Genomic DNA, 20829 nt, shown 5'->3' with positions numbered 1-20829 from the left:
TTTATACAATAAACAAAGAGTTTATCACAGCCTCAGTATAACGGATTCACGAGTGCTGTATTCTACGCAGGAAACAACAGCTATAGAAGACTGCAGGTTGGTGAACATTAATCAGAATTTACAGGAGGAGTATTCCACGCAGGGCAGTGGGAGCAAATAGGCACCTCGCGTGTACTGAAATCTTAGTACAAATGAGATCACTGGCATGTCATCTGTGGTAATACAGAGGGAGTATGAAGGAGAGAAATTTTCGAGGAAAAGGGTATATCATACCCACTATATATATATATATATATATATATATATATATATATATATATATATATATATATATATATATATATATATTCCTCTTGCCGTAATATGCTTTCCACTTGGCTGTTCAAGTGCGTATTTCCGAAGTTTTACCGTATTTTAATTCATTATCTTAAAATCAATTAGCATTTGCTGTTTTGTTGTTTCTCAGCAGGAATCTGCAGGTGTTCATATTAGTTAGCTGGCACAGCTAACCAGTCAGCGCAAATGTGCCTGTAATATTTGTGTGGTTGAAAGATTTTTTCGGTCTTATCGGCGACATTAAGGCACAAGTTGTATTACTGTCCGTGATGGCTGGGTGTTGTGTGATGTCCTTAGGTTAGTTAGGTTTAAGTAGTTCTAAGTTCTAGGGGACTGATGACCATAGCTGTTAAGTCCCATAGTGCTCAGAGCCATTTTTTTTGTATTATTGTCATCTTATTTGAGTGTACTCGAGAGGGAGTGCATTAAGTTGCACGTAAACGACAGGCCGATGAGGTAACAGCAAACGCGGAAGTATACATAGCGCAATGTTTACGTCAGGTTTAATCTTAAAATGTAGCGTCAGTGCTGTGCAGTGAGTATTCGACTTCGACTCGAACACATAACGGGTACCAAGCATTAGGACTGTTTGCTTACAGAGTTTTTGTTGATGTGAACTAAAATCATGGATAAAAAAATAACCCAATGGTGAGTTTAAGTGAAAACAACGTCAGGAAAAAGAAGAGAGTAAACAAACACTGACAAACTTCATACCCAGCCTTCTGCAAGTCTTCCGGCCCAAACATTTGTGACTCAGATAACGTGCTATCTGTTGAGAGGCCTACTGAAGACGATCCGATAATAATTGCAGTTAAAAATATCGCCGGCCACGACGACGCCACCGATCATGTCGACGACATCTGCGTAGCATACGAAACAGGGAATGAACAGTCGACCTATACATTCTTCGAAAAGGTAAATAAAACTTACTATGACTTGGGAAACGCCGGCCGCTGTGGTCGAGCGGTTCTAGGCGCTTCAGTATCGTACTATGTTTCAGTTTCGGAGTTTCGGAGTATTGACAAGTTAAACTTGTTGGTTGTTTGCTATGCAAAAGAGTAAAGTACTGTGTACGGGTAATCAGGACTGAAAGCACTTATCAGAAAGAATAAAAGACACAGTTCCTCGAGTGGCCGTACGGATGCATGTGCTGTGAAAAAAATATGAAAAAAGGACGATACTTTCGACAAGGGAGTTGAATATGCAATTCGTAAAGAAGCATCATTTTGAAAAATGGTTCTTAGAAAGTCATTCGATATCATACTTGCTCTAGCAAAAATTTCATTTTCTTTCAGAGGACACCGAGAGAACTTCAAAAGTTAGGAAGAAGTATATCACTCCAATTTTCTGTCCGTTGCAGAGCTTGTGGCCCGGTATGATCACATTTGGTGGCAAGTTTCGGATATGCCCAAAGGTAATCGTTTTTACTTCTAACAAATTTTTTTAGAATTTTATTTTTTTTATTCTTTAAATTGCTTGCATCCGAAAACATTTTTAAAATTATGCCTTTTCCTTTACACGCTCTAAGCGTATCCGAGTCCAACAATTCAAACTGAAATGATTGAGTGCTTAGGAAAAAAACCGTTAATGAGATGCTAGAATAAATTACAGCATCATCGTTTTTCACCATCATAGTGGACACTGCACAGGATATATCGGCGGTAGATCAGCTAAGCATTGTTATGAGATGTGCACTAATAACGAGGTTGGAAAATGGACACCCAATCGATATAGAAGTAAAAGGATTATTTCTAGGCTTTTATGCACTTATCATACATGGCGCAGCAGATTTTGTCAAACAGGTGACTAAATTATTTTTTATTGACAAAAATACTGATTTAAAAAAGTGTCTGGGTCAAGGTATGAGGGGGTCTGATGAGCAACCGTTTATAATGGTGTACAAAAGCAGATTAAAAATAGTCAGCCAAATGCGGAGTATGTACATTGCGCCAGTCATAATTTGAATTTAGTAATAAACGATGCCGTTAGCAGTTTTGTGGAAGTACAGCTTTTCTTCGAAACAGTACAAGACATATATTTTTTCAGAAATAGCATTAAGCGTTGGGATCTGCTATCGAATTTCACTGGCTAATCGGAAGCCACCCCAAGAAAATTAAATTTGGCGAGATGGTCTAGCAGAGTTAATACGACATCCGCAATGAAAGTTCGTTTTTTTTTTATATGATCAGACATTATCAGAAATACGTAGTACTGAAGAGTTCCAGTGAAGATCAGCGTAGCGAAGCAGAAAGCAATAAAACAAAAATGCTAAATTTCGAGTTCGTATTCCTTTGTGAATTCATGCGCCAAATATTGAATGACATCAATTATGCATCCAGAATTTAAAAAAAAAAAAAACGCGATTTCGATTTGTACGAGACAAGTAAAGCTTTAGAAGATGTTAAAACAAAATGATATTGTATAGAAGTGATTTCGAATCAATCAAGCGCAAAGCCAGTGATTTTGATGAACTAGCTTCTGACCACTGATTTTGATAAAGGGAAGAAATTTGTAAAGTTCCCATTTTCAAAAATGTACTAGACGCAGAATGTGCAACCGGTAGGCTGTATAATCCTATGTTGAAACTAGTATACGGTTGCTGAGTAACAGCCATGTTTAACACTGTAAGATACAGGGTGGTCCATTGATAGTGACCGGGCCAAATATCTCACGAAATAAGCATCAAACGAAAACTCTACAAAGAACGAAACTCGTCTAGCTTGAAGGGGGAAACCAGATGGCGCTATGGTTGGACAGCTAGATGGCGCTGCCATAGGTCAAACGGATATCAACTGCGTTTCTTTAATTAGGAACTCCCATTTTTCTTACATATTCGTGTAGTGCGTAAAGAAATATGAATGTTTTGGATGGACCACTTTTTTCACTTTGTGTTAGATGGCGATGTAATAGTCACAAACGTATAAGTACGTGGTATCACGTAACATTCTGCCAGTGCGGACAGCATTTGCTTCCTGATACATTACCGTGTTAAAATGGACCGTTTACCAATTGCGGAAAAGATCGATATCTTGTTGATGCATGGCTATTGTGATCAAAATGCCCAACGGGCGTGTGCTATGTGTGCTGCTCGATGTCCTGGACGACATCATCCAAGTGTCCGGACCGTTCGCCGGATGGTTACGTTATTTAAGGAAACAGGAAGTGTTCAGCCACATGTGAAACGTCAACCACGACCTGCAACAAATGATGATGCCCAAGTAGGTGATTTAGCTGCTGTCGCGGCTAATCCGCACATCAGTAGCAGACAAATTGCGCGAGAATCGGGAATCTCAAAAACGTCGGTGTTGAGAATGTTACATCAACACCGATTGCACCCGTACCATATTTCTATGTACCAGGAATTGCATGGCGACGGCTTTGAACGTCGTCTACACTTCTGCCACTGGACACAAGAGAAATTACGGGACGATGACAGATTTTTTGCACGCGTTCTATTTAGCGACGAAGCGTCATTCACCAACAGCGGTAACGTAAACCGGCATAATATGCACTATTCGGCAACGGAAAATACACGATGACTGCGACAAGTGGAACATCAGCGACCTTGGCGGGTTAATGTATGGTGCGGCATTATGGGAGGAAGGATAATTGGCACCCATTTTATCGATGGCAATCTAAATGGTGCAATGTATGCTGATTTCCTATGTTCTACCGATGTTACTACAAGATGTTTCATGGCATGACAGAATGGCGATGTACTTCCAACATGATAGATGTCCGGCACATAGCTCGCGTGCAGTTGAAGCGGTATTGAATAGCATATTTCATGACAGGTGGATTGGTCGTCGAAGCACCATACCATGGCCCGCACGTTCACCGGATCGGACGTCCCCGAATTTCTTTCTGTGGGGAAAGTTGAAGGATATTTGCCATCGTGATCCACCGACAACGCCTGACAACATGCGTCAGCGCATTGTCAATGCATGTGCGAACATTACGGAAGTCGAACTACTCGCTGTTGAGAGGAATGTCGTTACACGTATTGCCAAATGCATTGAGATTGACGGACACCATTTCGAGCATTTATTGCATTAATGTGGTATTTACAGGTAATCACGCTGTAACAGCATGCGTTCTCAGAAATGATAAGTTCACAGAGGTACATATATCACATTGGAACAACCGAAATAAAATTTTTAACGTACCTACGTTCTGCATTTTAATATAAAAAAACCTACCTGTTACCAACTGTTCGTCAAAAATTATGAGCCATATGTTTGTGACTATAACAGCGCCATCTATCACAAAGCGAAAAAAGTGGTCCAACTAAAAGATTCATATTTCTTTACGTACTACACGAATATGTAATAAAAATGGGGGTTCCTACTTAAAAAAACGCAGTTGATATCCGTTTGACCTACAGCAGCGCCATCTAGCGGGCCAACCATAGCGCCATCTGGTTTCCCCCTTCAAGCTAGACAAGTTTCGTTTTTTGAAGTTTTTTTCGTTTGACGCTTATTTCGTGAGATATTTGGCCCGGTCACGATCAATGAACCACCCTGTATAATTTCTTAACACCATCATTATTGGTCACTGTAGATGAAGCAACTTTATTACAAAAATGTGACCAGTTCCAAAGTAAATATTTTGTTATAATAGGTCCAAATTTTTCACTTCAATATATTTTATCACTTTGTTCTACCTAAATGAACTCCGGAATGGTCTGTTCACCAATTAAGCAAGGAAATTATAACTAAATACGCAATGCTAGGATGCTATAATACGGATGTGTTTACCGCAGTATTATTATTTTATACAATACCTGTCATTTCTGCAACAGCCGACGGATCATTCACCAAATTAAAAATGATCAAAACTTATTTAAGAAATAGTATGGGTCAACCTCGACTCCGCTATTTGACACTCATAGTACTGGAAAACAAGACCGCATTAAGTCGACAATTTACCGTACTTATTGATGATTTTGCAAAACCAAAAGCCAGAAAACAATTGCAAAATATATTGTTAAAATAAAATTCTCTACTTCGTTTACTTGTCTGCTTATCTAACGCAATCTACTACAGCTACGAAAACATGGACTCTGACGCTTACCGACAATTACCGATCGGAAATCGTAGCTCTCTGATCGGTACGGCGCACTGATCTCACAGCGCACTAGTTCAGCGAGAGTGAGTTGCCGGCACCGGCTCCCCGCACCTCTGTGCCACCGCGTACACGGAAGCCCTGACTTCTTGTACCTAGCGTGCTCCGCGGCAAGGGGACATGTTTTCATGGCTGAGCACTACTTCACCAGTTTATTTTTTACTTGCTTCTGCCCGCAACTTCGTTTACCTAGTATGGACAACATTGAAAATTATCTCACGGGATCATTTTATCGATATGAAAGTAACCTATGTCCCTTTCAGGTCGAACTGTACCCGTTTGCAAAATTTCATCCAAATCCAGCCAGTAGTTTCTGCGTGAAAATGAAAAAAACTTTCATGTTTACGAGTACAAAATTAAAAGGAAGTACGGTTAAATATTATCTGCTGCGCTACGCATAATAATTTACTTAGCAGTACGTAGGTTTGCCTTATTATGCCATGCAACTGGCGGTAAGATCATGATGAAGCAGTTCTGCAGCTGCAAAGTATTTAGTTTAACTAGGGCCCCAATCACATTTTCCCCCCGGGCTCTTGGTTATATAGCCACGCCACTGTTTATAACGCAGCTGTATGGTGTTATGTTCCTTGCTACTAATTAATATCGCATCTGAATAGGAACATCTCTGTCATTCGTATTCACAAATTTATGGTACTTCCATGTGAAATCTATACCGCAGCAGTAGTGGCAGATTTACATAGGCACGGGCCTAGGGGCGGCACCTTAAGGGGGCGGCATTTTTTGCTCTGTACTCATTTTAATCTTTTACGTTTTAACATAACTGCGCTTACATCTACATCTACATCTACTTCTACATGCATACTCTGCAAATCACATGTAAGTGCCTGGCAGAGGGTTCATCGAACCACCTTGACAATTCTCTAGTATTCCAATCTCGAATAGTGAGCGGAAAGAACGAACACCAATATCTTTCCGTACGAGCTCTGATTTCCCGTATTTCATCGTGGTGATCGTTTCTCCCTATGTAGGTCGGTGTCAACAAAATATTTTCGCATTCGAAGAAGGTTGGTGACTGGAATATCGTGAGAAGACTCCGTCGCAATGAAAAACGCCTTTCTTTTAATGATGTCCAACCCATATCCTGTAACATTTCAGTGACACTCTCTCCCCTACTTCGCGATAATACAAAACGTGCAGCCCTTCTTTAAACTTTTTCGATGTACTCCGTCAGTCCTATCTGGTAAGGATCCCACACCGCGCAGCAATATTCTAAAAGGGGACGGAATAAGCTTAGTGAAGGCAGTCCTCTTAGTATTCTTGTTACATTTTCCAAGTTTCCTGACAATAAAACGCAGTCTTTGGTTAGCATTTCCCACAACATTTACTGTGTGTTTTTAATATTGTTAAACAACTTGCTAGTTTAAATAAGCCTTAAGAACGAAATTCGACATATATACATAGTTTACTTGATGACTGAATGGAAATTTAATATTGGGTTTCTGTCTGGTATCATCTTCATGATTGTTCAAAATATTTTGAAGTAAGCTGTCAGGACGGAAATCTACAATACAATGTTTGAAGCGTCATTATTCCGAGAATGTTGTCGGCTTCTACTTAACTCTACCATATTTTCCCCTTGAAAATACCGGGACACATGAAAAGCTGTGATAAACAATCAGCAGTTTCTTAAATACTGTAACATGTGTGGGCCTCAATATGTAAAACCTGGCTCTACTTAAATTTCTTGTAGAAATTACGGGGAAGTATCAAGTCAACCTTCCATTGCAGTAATTAATGTGAAAGTTCTGTGGTCTTCAAAATCTGAGCTTTGATTTAATGACACCTGTTTTACAAAACATGTTGATACTGGAAATGTGTGTGTGTGTGTGAGTTCTTAAGGGACCAAACTGCAGAGGTCATCGGTCCCTAGACTTACACACTACTTAAACTAACTTACACTAAGGACAACACACACACCCATGCCCGAGGGAGGACTCGAACCTCCGGCGGGAGCGGCCGCCCAGTCAGTGACATGGCGCCTCTAACCGCGTGGCCACTCCGCGCGGCATACTGGAAATGTTTTACATTTTTAAACACATGTTTATACGAAAAGAACATAAGCAGAATATCTAATAATGTGTGAAATACACTTCACAACAGTTTAAAAATTTTGTTTATTTGTTTACTTATTTACTTTTTTTGGTGAAAAAAGATGAAGAAACCAACTCCCGTTTGCCTCAGTTATTGTACTGCAGCCTGTACGATATCATAGTTCCCACTCTGTGCAATCGAAAAGCACGTAGCATTGCAAATTTTATATTAAACTTCTTAACTAAGCTTTTTTTCTTCTAGGAAAGGTTATTTTTATTTTGTATTAGAACAAAAGGTGCAATTTCGTGCAGATGTAACAGCAGTGTTCATACAAATGACAACACACCACCTCAACTGCCAACAAGACTACGTAAACTTTGTAGTCTGTCTTCTCTTCCCAGAGAAACCGCTAAAATGTTATAAGACTAAGTGGAATAAGAGTCGATCCAGCACACCCTCACTGCAAGAAATTGCAAAAATTATTTGCTTTTTAAATTAGAAAGATAGTAAAAAGCTTTGTGCTCATGTGCAGTGTAGTACGATTGGAACTGGACATAGTCTTTCTTTCTTTCCTTTTACAATTTTTTTCCTTTTGTTCTGACTGTTGGTTGACAATTTTGTAAGTGCCGTATCATGAATAACAGAACATATTTGCGTCCTAGCTAAAATTCCGGCGACGCGAGAAACAGAAGCCAAAAAGGGACTGTCCCGTTTTGACAACAGAGAACCAGGCGACAATGAAATTAAATTATTCTGCCTTGTTCCTTCATAGCACAGTTACGTCGAGTAATCCGAGTTCGTCAGTTCATCGCTTGTAAGCTAACCTGTTTCTACGGGTTATTACGTTATTATTGGGAATGGAAATGCTTATTGATTGTGAAATTAATGTGAGAAGATTAGGATCGCCACCGACTCTAACCATACAACTAATCAAAGGTTTGGTCGAGTCGGAAAATAAATTAATTTGATCACAGACCAAAAACTCATAAAAATGCATACATCATGATATCGCTCATAGGGGATGCGATGTAATTAATAGTATTTCCCGTGCACTGTTCATGAGAATGAACCATTTAAAATAAAATGGCACATGCAAGAACACTGTTCAGAAGATCAGCTCCCAGCAACACACCTGAAAATAAGTCTTACTCTAAAATAAAAGGGAAACTAATCACTGGACCTGTGCGTAAGGAAACGCGTTGGATGTGCTAACAGGAAAGCTACGAGGTGAGTGGCTTAGGTGCAAAAACGTAACCTCGGAATACAAGAGAAAATTGTGGATAAAATCATTTATTCCTAGGATATGGATGTGAGGCATGTACACAATTCCTGATAACATTAATTCCTAAAACATTAAAGAAAAGCATCTATACATTTACCGTTATAATCTACACCTAAAATCATTGGTGTGAATCATTCATACAACTGCTGTTGCCTGATAACTGATCGCAATAACTCGTGAAACGGTACACGTGCCCACGTGGTTTGTGGAGACGCAATTTCTAGGTATCGTGGCCAAGTTGCAACAATATCACATCACACAATCATGAACAATTAACATTCTTTAAAACAAACATGAGACCGGACAGTTAGTGATGACGGTAGCCCAACAAACTCTAATGTTCAACCACGTGGTCGGCTCCCCACTGACGGATGATACATAAAGCAAGGAAAATTTACGAGAAGGCAAAGCTATTAATATTTAGAAAAATGAATGGTTATACAGGCACAGCTGAAGGCAGACATTCATGCAGAAGCGAGTGCCCACTTCTTATCGACACCTTTGTGTGGCGCTCTTCCGGTGGATCCAAGTCTGCTATAGATAGAGGTCTGCGCGGATAAGAAAAGTGCAATCCGCATCCGCACCGCATCCGCAAGGTCCTAATCCGCAACCGCATCCGCGGCAATTAATCCGCATCCGCAAGTTCCTTATCCGCATCCGCATATATTTAAGTTTTGAATGAGTGATTAATAGTAATAGACAGTAGTACTTAGAATTATCGTATGTAATGACATAGTTATTGTCAGGGTGCCATTTCTGCGACAACTTAACTACTTTCTGTATATACTAAGATGGTATCTGTTCATTCGGACATGTCCGAAAGAACAGATACCATCGGTGACCATGCAGCTCATTAGAATGAAATTACAATGAAATGAACACCCTTAGTTGTTTACAGGCGTTGACATACGCCAACGGGGAAAGATGAAAATGTGAGCCCCGACCGGGACTTGAACCCTGGATCTCCTGCTTACATGGCAGACGCTCTTCCGCTCTACCCGGGCCCTGCAAGATTCCAAGAATGTCAAGAAGTTTTCAACTAACATTGCAACATACGTACTGGGCAGATGCCTTGCTCATTATCCGCAGATGACCCGCGGGTCGCGATTTTATCCGCCAAGTAACAAATACCGCGGATATCCGCGGATATATCCGCGGATATCCGCATCCGCGCAGACCTCTAGCTATAGAAATTTACTAAAAGGAAAAATCTACCAAAGTTTTGCATTCCTTGCTGCGACAAGGCAAAGCAATATTTCAGAGTTGAAAAGCGAGACCAAAAGCTAACAGCTCTCCCCTCGCTAAGTAACAACGCGCCACGCGGTCAATCTAACTCACCCTTCTTCGGCTGGAGCACAGCTGTGGACACTGCCCGTACCGGCGGCAGACAGTACCCTTTTTCATCTATAGCCTCCACCACGCTCCGCTCCGGAAAACCCAAAGATGCCATCTCCGCCACCAACCTAACGCAGGTGGATTTCTCACAAGTAGCGCAAACCTCTTTGCCTACTTGACCACTACGAGAGTTGGCTATTCTGTACAATTACTGCTGAATCTGTATCACTATCGCAGACTTTCTGCAGCAGACTACGCCACCGTCTAGCAGCGTGACACACAACCACATTCGTTCAATCACACCACTATGAGAGTTATGAGAAAAGATAAATAAGGAAAAGAAAGAGAAAAGCTAGTGAAAATGGGCTACCGGACTAATGAAAGGTGGCTACAGGACCCTTTCATGCTCTGTGTTTAAAGGAAAAATCTTTGTGCTCATGTGCCATGTTTAAAGTAAAAAGCTTTGTGCGGTGTAGTACGATTGGAACTGGACACAGTCTTTCTTTCTTTCCTTTTACAATTTTTTTCCTTTTGTTTTGAGTGTTGATTGACAACTTTGTAAGTGCCTTAACATGAATAACAGTGAAAAAAAAAAAACCATGCAGAATTAAGTGGGGTGGCATTTCGGAAATTATCGAAGGAAAGGCGAGAACGAGAAGCCAATGTTCTAAAAACGCTTTCTGGCACTGCTGCTGTTGTAAAAGAAGTAAATACAGACGAAACAAAAGTTAAAAATGAAGAAAAGCAAGTTGTTCCTGATTTCGAGTTTCACGAAAAACTAAGTGTCGAATCAGACATTACAAAAAGAAATAACCTCATTAGTGCTGATCCTGCAGAATGGAGTGCCAATGAATCAACAATCGACATTCTCTTACAATGTGGCATTAATCGAAATTGTAACGGTGATTTTTCTAATTCAAGAAGATCAATAGGCGATAAAACCAGATATTTGAACAAAAATGTATTTTACTGTAAACTTTTAAATGGCGAATCCACTTTGCGTGATTTTCTAGTATACTCCTGTAGCACCGATGCTGCTTTTTGTGCACCTTGTAAATTGTTCGGCGGTAATGCCGATTGCTACTAATGGTACTGCAGATTGGAAAAATATTCCTAATATTTTATCTCATCATGAGAATTCACTTGAACACAAAAATTCTGAGTTATCACTCTTGACAAGAAAAAAGTCACTTGGAACAATAGGTAACCATTTCGAGTCATATGTTGAGACAGAAAAGAATCTACTGGCGCAGTGTGTTGAAAAGGGTGTTGGTAGTAGTGAAGAAGTTAACAAGTCGTGGACTTCCCCTATGTGGACACGTTGAAAGATTCCATTCGTTACATAATGGTCAATTTATGATGATGTCTCTTGAACTTATAGCCAAGTTTGATCCTTATCTCGCAGAGCACATTGAACAATATGGAAATCGAAGGCAGGGAACATACAAGTTATCTTTCTTCAACAATCCGTGATGAAATAACAGAGCTTCTTTCTGAACAAATAAAAAAAATTATCATAAGTGAAGTAAAACAGGCCAATTATTTCTCTTTAATAGCAGATTCTACTGCGGACATTTCTCATATTGATCAATTATCTATCGTGGTAAGATATGTGAACGAGAATGGTGAACCTGTTGAAAGTTTCCTTCTGTTTTTGCCAAACCCGGGACACAAATCCGAAAACTTAACTGAGGCCACACTAAAAGTCCTGTCTACTGACTGTAGAGACCAGTCATATGAAAACGCAAGCAATGTCAGAAACCTACACTGATTTGCAGGCACGCGTTAAACAACGAAATCCGAAAGCGCATTATGTGCCTTGTACAGTACATTCTTTGAATTTAGTCAACAGTAGTGCTACAAGCTGTTGTCGGGAAGCATGTTCATTTTTCAATGTAGTGCGAAACCTTTATAATTTTTTCTCTGCTTCTACACAGCGCTGGGATAAACTTCTTTCTTAAACTTCTTTCTTTCATGAAACCAGGAAGCAAAACGGTAAAAAGTTTATCAAAAACAGGTTGGCCAGCAAGAGAGGAAGTGTGTGAAAGTCTAAATCAAAACTGGGAGGGTGTTATCAATGCCCTCACACATATTGCCAATAATACGTTTGAAAAACCACTTGTGCGAAATGAGGCTTCAGCTTTATTGAATCAACTCAGCGAACTAGAAAGAGTATTCATGATGACAGTTTGGAAGGACCATACTCCAGAGATTTAGTAGTGTAAATCTGAAATTGCAAAGTGAAAATAGTACATGAATTATATGAATCACTTGTAGGATTTATTGCGTGTATTTGTCGCATGTTCGACTATTATGAAAATAAATCCATGAAGATTGTGACTGATATTGACTATGAATGCACCTATAAAAGATCACGAAAATGCAAACTTTATGATGAAGAAGTGGACTCCGAAGATGTTTTTTCTGATTGGAAGGGAAAAATTTAGAATCGAAACATTTCTCCAAGTACTCGACAACGTGTACGCCGAATTAGTGAGGAGGAAGGAAAGCTGTAGAACACTCTTTGACTCCTTCACAGTTTTCAGTAATCTTAAGGAAAGTTCACCTGACGATATTGCTGAACGTGCAGCAAATCTCCAAGCGTCACATGACACAGATTTAGAGCCTTCTTTCCCTAGTGAATTTGTACATTTCGCGGAACTATTGAAATCTTCTGATCTTCTGAGATTAGTGATATACCAGTTGAAATCAGTAAATTTTTACGAAAAGAGAGGTTGCAGTCCGTGTTTCCGAATGTTGACATTGCTCTTAGAATATTTCTATTTACGGCACTTACAAATTGTTCAGCAGAACGCTCGTTTTCGGCTCTTAGAAGACTGAAATCGGACCTACGTTCTACGTTGTCTGAGGAGAAATTGATCGCCTTGTCCATTCTTCACATAGAAGCCGACCTCCTAACTGATAACCGTCTGAATACGAAGATATGATCAACGAGTTTTCTGCCGTCAAAGCCACAGGCAAACTTTGCTGACTGGTGAGTTTGTTTATTAATTCATATTAGTTTTAAAAATTTAAGATTATAATATGATTTTTGTTATAACTTAGAGCACATTCATTGGATTTACAAATACGTATTACCTGTTTATTTTACAATTGCCGATGGTAGAACGCGGAACTAAACCTCGTTTAAGTGCAGACGTGATCGAAGGCGCTCGACAATACTAAACAATACCAGAACAACCCAGGCCGCTCGGCGGTGGACAGTCAAGTCATACAATATCTAGTTATCGCGGAAATATACATTATCGGAGAGTACGTTCAGATGAAAAAGTGTTAATAAATAACGTAGTTCAGTTCTGTCGATAAATAGGTAAAAGCTTTTCTAATACCGTTAGAAATAGCTGTGGTGAGAGCAGTAGCTGCAGTACAGAACTGGTCAGCCCTTACATGGATTAAAGGTATTGTGTACACTTATTATGCAGCATCTAGCTACACAGACCCCAATGCTTTACACGTTAACTATTAGATTATAAAACAAATTTGATTTTTTCACACTAGTCTGTAAAATTATGTAATAGCAAATACCGAAATCTCTATTTCATTTTCATTTCTTACGCTCTCCTATAGATTCATGTATTACTACCGAACTTTTTTTTTTTTTTTTTTTTTTTTTTTTTTGCTACACATTCAAGTTATTAGATCGTAAAACGACAGTTTTAAGTAGTATCCTTTTCTAATGTATGACACGTTCACTTCAATTTTTAGATCGTAACACAACCTTTTCATTTTCGTTTTCAACGGTTTCATGTAAAAGAACATATTAAAAGTGAATGTATAACAAAAATCCGCTGTCTCTTACAAGCACTCCTGAATTTTTAGGCCACTAAAGAAACTTTCCTTGTGTTCGTTTCTGTTGTCTTTCGACAGAAGAATGTGTAAACGCAATGCAGTTTTAAGTTTGTTTTATCCGCTGCTGTACACCAAGTACAGTTCACGAACCATATTACATTTTGATTGGGCGCGACTAGACCGCTGACACGTCCTTCAGAACAACGAATAGCAGAGTACAGGAACAGCTGACAGCGCTCCCACCCAAAACGGCAACTGTGAAGTGATCGGGTAATAGTTATTATTTAAAACATGTTTTTAGGGGGGGGGGGGGCGCATACGATATGGTGTGCCTAGGGGCGCAAAATTTCTAAATCCGCCACTGCGCAGCAGTCGATCGGTAGAAGATGCGCTTGGCGTCGGGCAGTGCCCTAATGTGGGTTGACAGTGCCGAGCCGTCGCAGGTGCCATCTTTCTACTTCCTCCGCCCCAGCGCTTCCCAGTGTAACCAGCACTCCCCAATGTAACTGGACATCTTCTCTTGCGCCACCTGTAGCCACACATGAAGGAATCCCATACTCTTATGTCTGAATTTTTAAAATGCTGTTACAACACAGTGATTACGGTATACATCACGTTACGTATCATCAGAAAATGAACTGTGGTTGTCGCTATGATCTGGTTACGCGCGACAAAGAGAAAAATTGAAATTGGCAGGAGTTCGGTATTGAGGTGAGAATTCATTCCCCATTTTATTCAGGGAGTGACAGGAGAAGATGATCAACCATTTGTCGGGTTCAGCTTTCTTATTTTTCTTTCAGTGCTGACGAATCACGGGAGTATGCGCTTTACACTGATCAGCTGATGTGCTATAACTTTCACACGGAAGTAACACTTATCTGTGATCATCAGGGTTAGGACTATTAGGTGGGCACCTTTTCTCCTCTGGTAAACTAAAGCTGTTCGGAAAGATATCACAGTGTGAAATTTTTTCTAGTTGCGAAGAGACGCGTTTTTTCACGCATCTTTTTCCTTTTTTGGGAACTTCACCTTTCCCTCCCCCCCTTCTATAAGATTTCCAATCAGTATAAAATATTTAACTTTCAGGTAACATCTCCTCAGCTTGCTCTGTACGTGCGAACCACAAGCCTACCTATTTCATTAAACGCCGCGCGGAAGCTGAAAGCACGCCTGCAACAAAACCTCATTCTCTCGCTTTACCGCTATAAAGTAGCACGCAATAATGCAGTTGACAATGAGCGATTCTATCATACAAGAGTCAGTAGTCTTGTTCACGATTGTGAGTTTGTCACTGAGAGAGAGGTCATCTGTTCGCGTGGAGGCGGGGGCTGGTCACGCAGAGACAGCTGTTACCGAACCCGCGTAGTTCCGAGAATTGAGACTGGGTTCTGCTCGAAGTTACTAGAAATTGCTGAGACTGCAGTTCCAGCATGAATGAGCAGATTCTGGTAACTGTCCCTGTGTTGAGCGTGGATAGCGAGTGGGCGCAGGAGTGCTGTCTGACAGTCGCACTGAGTTAGCAACTGAAATGGTGTTAGCTCTTTGTTACTATACTAAACGAGTTTACTACTAGATTTTACCATGCCAAAGGTGTCCTGTGCCCGATTTTATTGTTCTGGCTCTAGAATTCAAAAACGATTTCATAGACACTGATGGAACTGTTATGGGATGTACTGTTTACGATTCAGAAATTTTGTTATATGAAAAATCATCAAACACACATTTCCAGCTCTAAGCATCAAATGAATAGAGCTCTTCAAGCAAACAAATCTATTACGAAATGCATTTCAACAGAATTCTTCAAAAAGCTAAAATTTGAAGGAATTAAATATTGATTTGTGTGCAGCTCTTACACAAGTAGGAGTTCCGCTCAGTAAGGTGAACCATTCAGCCTTCAAGGCATTTCTTGAAAAATACACAAAGATGTCAATGCCCGATGAGAGTACTTTAAGAAAAAAACTTTCTTTACCCAGAAACCACACAAAGAATCAAGCAGAAAGTGTCTGATTGCGTTGTGGGAATCATCGTGCATGAAACCATAGACTCAATGGAACGATATGTTTGGGAAACTGTAGTTTTTCCCTTAGGAGGGGAGAAAGTGAAGCCCATGTTGTTAAAAATGTATGAGCTACAGAAAGCCAATGCCAGTATAGTAATGCAATTAATTACGGACATCTGCCAAAAACTCTAACCTACCGGAATAGGGTTTGAAAAACTTCTTGTGGTTACGGACCAGGCTCCATACATGGTTCAGCTGTTAACTAATTGAAACCTTTACTACGTAAGTTGAAGCATACTTGGTTCGCGCCCTTCACAGGATTTGAGAATCCATGAGGAACGAATACGATATCGCAGATCAATTAAACTCTGCATTGAAGAAGATTGTACTGAAAGCTCCGAGTTGCGTTGATTCCTACAGGGAAACCACTGGCCTGCCCCTTCCAAATCCCCCGGTCATTACTCGTTGGGGATTTTGGATTGAGTGTGCTGCTATGTTCTATAAGAATTTGGACAAAATTAGAGAGTTTGTGCTTTCTTTGGATCCAGCCGACGAAGGTGCAATTTCCAAGGCACATCAACTTACGTTACCGGAGAAAATCAATAATTTTCAGAGAGAACTATATTGTGCCCGTAGTTACAAGTACCTGACCGCAGCTATTAAAACGATTAGAAGAACGACGTCTGGAAAAGGAAAAACAGTGGGATATTTTTACTTCCGTGAGAGAGCGGTTAGATGACTTTACCAAAGACAAACTTGAGTCTAGCCTTCAGAAGAATCAAGAGATTGAGGAATTCACCTTATCTGTAGCGTTGCCATTCTGAGTGAATACAAGGTTTGCCCCACGGTTTCTGTGGATGTCGAAAGAAGCTTTAGCATCTACAAAGACATTCTATCTCCTAATAGAAACAGACTTACTTTTAAAAATGTAGAGATGCTTAATGTCTTGAAGAACAACAGCTTCATGTTTTTGCTTCTTTTGATGTGTTATAATTTGATATAGTTGTTCGTAATTCAATATACTAGAAGAGAGGAAAGAGAGATGATTGAATTAGTTAAATAAATCAGCACCTTTTGTCGCTTTTTTAGCTTATTTCAGCACCTTTTCCCTTCCTTTTTTCATCTAAAATTTGCACCTGAAAATCCTAACCCTAGTGATCATGCATGTTAGAACCAGTGAGCTGCATGTGCTAGGGATGGCTGATGAATTGAGGCAGTCACCCTCAAATGAGGTTCTTTGTAAGAAGGAATGTGAAATTAAATGAAAACTGTTGTAATGTAGGCCCTAATGCAACGAGAATAAAAGTGATACTCTCTTTAATTCCAGAACAATGGGCGCGAAGGATTCAGAAAGGCTCCAAATGGTTCCGACACTTGAGCCGCTGCCTGTTTCGCGCCTTTTCTTTACGGACAGCTTTTATAGCCAGTCACAACACTCAGGTCACATTACTCAGTAAAACTTTGTGAAAGGGTGAAGTTGCACCAGGCATCCTCTGTGTAAATATAATCATCGTCGGATTAAGTAAACTTGAAATGAGTCTAGTTGCCGGCCTCTGTGACCGAGCGGTTCTAGGCGCTTCAGTCCGAACCGCGCTGCTGCTACGGTCGCAGGTTCGAATCCTGCCTCGGGCATGGATATGTGTGATGTCCTTAGGTTAGTTAGGTTTAAGTAGTTTGGACTGGCTATCAAAACCATATAAAGAAACGAAAAAGAGAAGAGGAACGAGATAGAAAGTCAACAGAAAACAGCAACCATTATAAAACTGTACCATTTCCATCCAAATAATTTTCTGAATCCTTTGGGAGTGATAAATCGGATCCCGATGTTGTGTGGTCTTCAAAAAGTGCTTTATACAGTGGTGTTTCCCTGTTTCATGGAAATCTAGCTGTGTTGTTCAGCTTTAATCACGCTCGCAAAACGTTGGTGGGAGCTCTCTCTCCAACCCTCTCGGCTAATCAAGTTCAAATATCCTTTATTGTGTTTGGTAATTCTGAAGAAGGCGATCATACGATAGATTTATCGTTTGCGGTATGGCGAGTTGCAAGTCCACGAGTTTCTCTTATGTTTGGAAGATTTTTGGTTTTAAATGAAAAAGTGTAGTTGGGTTATGAGAAGTTCAGTGTGAACAGTAGTACGGCAGTCACAGTTTTTACTTTAAACATAAACTTTCCAACCCAAGTGAAAATCGCGGACACTTAATTCGCCATACGCCGATCGCTATGTATCACTTTGACCACTTTCTTCAAAATTACCAATGTTTTGTTGGAGGGAGAAGGGGAAGGGGGCGAGGATAAACTGTATTTGCGTGCGACTTAATTCACGATATTTTGTTATATGAATCCAATAGAGCGCTTTTCACTTGCGCCACTCATTTTAGATCTCAGCTTGCAACCATCAAAACTTGATTAAACGAACACCGTTTCTTAAGCTAGTATCAAAAATGTTTTGTTTAGTTTTACTTTAATAGTCTTCTTGTGATGCCTATGCAAACAAACATTAAGACAGATAAAAACTCCAAAAATCAATGATTTGGCTATTGCTGAAGTTACATCTCTGGTGTGATTTTTCTGGACTGAACGTAGAAACAGTGGCAGTTCAGTTTATTATATGAACAGTACTGATGAGACTTTTTACTATCGAAAACAGGGAAAACACATTGTACTTGTTACTTCGTTACTGTGTGATAGGGTTTAGTTGTTTACTAATCAATAGAATGGCTTTGTGTTGACTTGCTGTGTTTAATTGCTTGTTTACGGAAATATAAGCTTAAGCCTCCTACTTCTGATAGGCGTTAAGTGAACGAGAAACAGTATATTGTCATATATTTGCAACTGCTAGCAACTTCAGAAAGCTGACAGTTGAGGCGTTATACCATGGTGATGATGTCTTGTGTTGTGTGTATGTCAGTTGAGAACTAAATTAATAATATGCAACACACATGAACACGAACATCTATAAAGCGCTTACACAAGCCTTTCAATTTATGTGCAGTGTATACTATAGCTGTTGCCTGCTGGTCCACTGCTCCTTATAGCAGCATTGTGAGAGAGACCGGCAAAATATATGTAATAACCTTAGGCAAATCATTCACTCTCTCAAGTTCTCCCACTCCGACACAGCCTGATGCTTTTAGGAATCGTTAGCCGGAGTATCTTTCATCGTAGAAGTCCCACCCATCCACTCCCCCACTGAAGAATTGATATTTTCATAAAGTACAACACGTCAACTACGATAATCACAATGGCAAGTGTCTTTAATGGCGTTGCAAAATTTTGAAGACAGAGGAGCTCTAAACTGAATCAGATTAGCAATTATGGTATCATAAAAGTCAGAGTATCTATCAAGTCGTAGCATCTAAAATTCATTTTTCTACGCAGCAGTTAGATTGTCGTATGAAATGAACTACACAAAGAAGTTTTCTGTGTATTTCTTCAGAGATAACTGGAAGATCTGCTACAATTATTATAATGATAGTGTTGTGTCAGACTTTGTGCCATTGCGTCACTTTAAGATTTCAACAAACTGAATTTGTTATTTAACGTACCAGTCGAAACATTGGTGAAGTAAAGTAGCGAAAGCATTCTCAACAGTCTCGAAACTCTCTTCTCCAGATTTATCAAGAATCATACGAGACAATGAGCTTCGCCGGCTAACATCGCACACTTCCCTGTGCAAGTCCATTGTTGGATGTATTATTTCAGCGTCTTGTCAGTTTCTACTTCTCAGGCGTTATCACTTTATCTTCGGTGCACATAATAATTTTGGATAACCCGAAATGCGTTATACTACAAATATTTCAAAAATGGCTCAAATGGCTCTAAGCACTATAGGACTAGTAGTTCCCTAGACTTAGAACTACTTAAACCTAACTAACCGAAGGTCATCACAGACATCCATGCCCGTGGCAGGATTCGAACCTGCGACCGTAGCAGCAGCACGGTTCCGGACTGAAGCGCCTAGAACCGATCGGCCACATTGGCCGGCCAAACATTTCACTTCCGTTTCATGTACTGGGGAGTACCAATGTAAAAAAGACGTCCGACAATGGGATATGTGAAGTAAGACATCTCACATGTGTGCATGTGAGGAGAGAGAGAGAGAGGAGGGGGGGGGGGGCGCTTGAAATTATTATCGTGCGGGGCTGCGGAATCCCCACGAACCGGCTCTGTATGTCGGCTCCACTCGGAGCACTTCAAGCCGACTGCCCTATGTTTCCGATGGTTATCGGCCTCAGCGATCACTATTGACCATTTTTCTCCCACTTCCTGCGTTGCACAATAACCTTTATTTAATTTCACATTCTTCGCTACAAACGAGAACCATTCTTGTAGGTGATCGGTTCTACAATGGCCATTTACAGCTCTGTTACCGACCGAAATTTATACCATAGCAGTTGATGTGTAACTCACGCGTGTTAGTTGGCTGTGCTCAGCGAGGAACACCTAATCATTTGTGTTTCTATGTCCCCCCTCCCCCCTACACGACTTTATGTAGCGGCTTAGCTACTGTACCTCTGCATTCCGCCTCTTCCCTGACGTAATCGGTCGGCTTTTCATGGCTTACAGTACGTGTTGCGGATAAATCTGCTTCTTACGTCTGTTTGTATGTGTATGCTATGTGGTTAAAATTATTAAACCATTGTTCCCTTTGCGTTTTAATTCCAAGAATTATTCAAATTCATCAGATCATCTGCAAAGCAACGAAAAATATTTCTGTCTGAAAGCTTTAGGCCTAAGAGGTTTAAACTGAATTTAAAGAGTTAGTAAGACACTTTATTGCTTACAATTTAGCCTTTACGCCTTACTGCGTATTCTAATTGTGATACCGAAGTTCATGCTTTAGATATTATAAGACGTATGTGAGAGAAAAACGGTATAAAATTTTCAAATA

The sequence above is a fragment of the Schistocerca nitens genome, chromosome 1, assembly GCF_023898315.1.
Source record: "Schistocerca nitens isolate TAMUIC-IGC-003100 chromosome 1, iqSchNite1.1, whole genome shotgun sequence".
Lineage (NCBI taxonomy): Eukaryota > Metazoa > Arthropoda > Insecta > Orthoptera > Acrididae > Schistocerca > Schistocerca nitens.
Note: the sequence above shows the minus strand (reverse complement) of the source record.